This window comes from Grammomys surdaster, unplaced genomic scaffold (genome assembly GCF_004785775.1).
Source record: "Grammomys surdaster isolate TR1022 unplaced genomic scaffold, NIH_TR_1.0 112564, whole genome shotgun sequence".
In the NCBI taxonomy this organism is placed as follows: Eukaryota; Metazoa; Chordata; class Mammalia; order Rodentia; family Muridae; genus Grammomys; species Grammomys surdaster.
Genome location: NW_021611800.1, coordinates 1 through 3,729, shown reverse-complemented (window position 1 = coordinate 3,729; position 3,729 = coordinate 1). Strand labels below are relative to the sequence as shown.

General features: G+C 39.4%; 1 long non-coding RNA gene across 1 annotated transcript; it reads right to left on the bottom strand.

The window, feature by feature from the left end:
* Positions 1 to 392: 392 nt before the first annotated feature.
* Positions 393 to 3,729, bottom strand: LOC114635565. Its single transcript, XR_003713494.1, has 3 exons — positions 3,628 to 3,729; positions 1,539 to 1,595; positions 393 to 695 (listed from the first exon to the last, which is right to left on the bottom strand). It is a non-coding gene; the product is annotated as an uncharacterized LOC114635565 (long non-coding RNA).

Below are 3,729 nucleotides of genomic sequence, written 5' to 3'. Positions count from 1 at the left end.
ATAGACGGCTCACACGTAAGAGCATTACTGCTCTTGCAGAGGACCCAGGTTCCATTCCCAGAACATACCATATACGAGGGCTCTCAACCACTTAAGTTCAATCCCAGGGATCCAATACCCTCTTACTGACTTCTTTACGTGCCAGGCACATGTACATATGATGTACACACACACATATAAAATGATCTTTAACAAACACCAGAGAAAAAAGCACCCTGGTTTACGCACACAATACTCTTCTCACAGTACACCACATGGAACAAAAAAGCCCTAACGGCTGCCAGAGAAGCAAACTCTCCAACACAAGAACATCATCAAACACCATAACCAACTGTCTATAGACAACTGCTTACTGTGTACACATCAGTGCCAAATAAAAACAATAAACCATATACTAGGCAAAGAATTTTATTAACCTTTTCCAAACTTTATTCCCAGGCTTTTTCAGCTTAATTTGCCGCAAAGAATTAGATATAAGCGAAAACTGAAAAGAGCTGCACTGTCCGGGGGCTTGGGCTTAAAAATATTAAAGATCTAGATTTTATCAGATCCATAATAAACAAAAAAATTTTTAAAAAGCAGTCATGATATAAAATAGCAGCTCCTGTAACTTCTGCAAATGTCATCTTCTTCAGAAGTTGCTTCCATTCAGTTTGCCTCATTCTTAGAAGCCTCATCAAAATTCTCCACCAGATCTAAAAAAGAAAACAGGAGACATCCTGAAAAAAAGTCAATTCTACAAATAACCTGCAGATATTTAAGGAAACACTCTCAAATTTAAAGACTTGTCACTTCCCCACTTGGCAGCTGCATGGTTTCGGGTAGCTATTAGAACTGCTGTTCCCAGTCTTCCCTTTTATACAGGCCCTGTTGTGATGACCCAACCATAAAACTATTTTGTTGCTACTTAGTAAATGTAGTTTTGCAACTGTCATTAATCACCATATAAATACGTGATATGCTACCTCAAAGGGCTTGAGACCCACAGGTTGAGAACCGCCGTATTAGAGGGAGCACCATGCTTAGACAATCTTGTTTATCATTCATCCTCCCTCAATTTAAGAATTAAACAATCCATTGGCCAACACAGGAGAACAGAACTAAAGGATATCCTGACAATCTGAGCTTTCCTTAGGTTCCAGAGACAAACTGGAAAATGTATCAATTTTTTGATTCTTCCACAAGACAAAAATTCAACATAACTTAGTTGGACTTGGTGTCATATGTCTGCAATCCCAGCACTCAAGAGGCTGAGCCAGAAGGGTCTCAAATTTAATGTAGGTCTAAGTTACATACTGAAACACTGCTTCAAACAAAACCAAAAACATAAAAGGAAAACATTACCTTTTTAGAACATCAAACCTCAAGATATTTAAACTCCATGCTTTTTCATAAACCACTGTTTCAAGATAGCATCAGTTACTAAGTGAGGTTCCTGTCCTGTGTCCTCACATTCACCGTTCTAACTTACTACCACACCACCATCCTGGAATGTTTTCTGTCGACTCATTTTTCCCCCTTGCTGAAGTGATTCTTACCTGGAACTTCATCATCATCATCCTCTCCAGTAGCAAGTGGAGCTTTTCCATCCACAGCTGTGAAATGAAAATAACCAATAAATATCAACCAAAAGAACACATGAAATATAAAGTTACAACTTACACTCATGTCAAGTGGCATCTGAGGTTTCACCTGTAGCACCATCAAGGCGACTTTTTGATGGGCACAAACCATCCTCGGGGTACACTGAGAACAGTGCTCAGTAAAAGCACACATTGAACTATGGTCAGGCTTATTTTAGGAAGCAAATAAAGAGGGCAGCCATTTCCCTAAATATATTCACTGAAATAAAGCATTAAAAAATTAAGCTAAATGTGGTGACTCTCCTATCAATCATAGCACTTTGAATGCAAAGACAAGAAGACTATAGTAAACTCCAGGCCAGCCAGGGCTACATAGGGAGACCTATCTCAAACAGCCAGGAAGGGAAGAACAAACACACAAGCCAAATTTAAAGTATCTTTCAACTGTACTGTTCCTTCTGCTCCTCCCTTTCCTGAGATACTGGAGACTCAACCAAGGGCCTTAGATATGCACGTAAGAACTACCACTGAGCCTTACCACCAGCCTATTTTTACTTAAATAAAACAAAACCACCAAAAGTTGAGACAGTCTAATTTGCACAGGCTTTCAACACATTACCAGTTCTTCACCTTGTATGTAATGTTCCTACTTCAGACTCCCCAGTAACTGAGATTACTGTCACGGGCCACCACACCAACAGCACTTTCACCAAACAGAAAAGAAGCAAGTTCTGAGAACACACAGCTCTAACCCACAGAGACATCAGTGGAAATTTCAAAAGCCTATTTAAGCTCAAAGTCCAAGATGGCCTAGAACATCTTGATGCCCCTCCCTTATCAATAAAAACGTAAAATGAGTCAGTATCTGACAACAGCAGGGGAAAACAGAGGGTAAACCTCTGTATTCCTAGTCAATTTTTAAGCACCCAACATAAGGTGTCATATCAACTGTGATGGCTAATCTTGGTTAATTTGGCACCTACAGGGAGAAGAAACTTCAAATGAGGAATTGCCTCTGTCACATCAGCCTGGTGGCATGTGTGTGGGGGCATTTCTTTATTGCTAATTGATGTAGGAGGAACTAGCCCAATGTAGACTAGTGCCGTTCCTGGGCAAGATGGACTAGGATAAGGCGGCTATACAGGGCCAAACAGCCCTAAAATATACATACAAGTAACACTGTATTTACATACCCCCATGTAGTAACAATTAATGGGGGGGGAACTAACTTAAAGGAGAGCAAAGAAGGGTATAGGGTAGGGTTTGGAGGGAGAAAAGGGAGAAATGTAATTATAATCTCAAAAATAAAAGGCAGTTGATGGTAAGCTTGGGAGCATGCCAATAAGAAATGCTCTTCCACATTTCTGTCTTAAATTCCCACCTTGGCTTTTCTTGATGATGGACTATAAAATGTAGTGAAAACAAACCTTTCTCCTCAAGCTGCTTTTGGTTATGGTGTTCATTACAACAGAAATCAAACCAAGACACCGCTTGTTGTACACGTAAGTCAACTAAACAAAATCCCTATCCAACTATAACGCGAAACACTGAAATGCCAGCCGCTATCATCTGTATCAACAATAATGGATTGTGTTTTAAAATAGTATGAGTCCAAAAAGCCACCAAACACAAAGACTGTAAAATAAGAAGATGGAATGCTAGTTATTTTCCTAGTTTAGCCCCTCAAAGTGTTAATAAGCGTGAGCTAGCATGCCCAGCTTGATCAGTTCTAAATTTTAAGAACCAGCAAACCCAAAATTAACATTTGTTTTCATTTCTAACTAATAAAAGGTTTTAGTTTGATTTAAACATAGTAAGCTGGTAGAAAGCAAACATCCACTAAATCAAGAATAATAGTCACAGATAAACTAGATACATCATCATAAACAAGAACACAATACAAGCAGTTACAAGTCTACTGTTCTTTTAGATATATAAGTTGGCCTTCTACATCTAAAGACATTCTTAACAATTCTGAACCCTGAGATCACACAAATAAGTTGCTAAGTAACCAGACAAGTACAGTGACTCTGAGGATACTCACATTGTTTGGGCAGAGCTTCGGCCAGTCTCCTTAAGCTAGTCAGACTGTCTGCACCGAGCTGGTTTAGGATGCTGGGAAGCATGTCTGTCAGCTGCTTTGTCT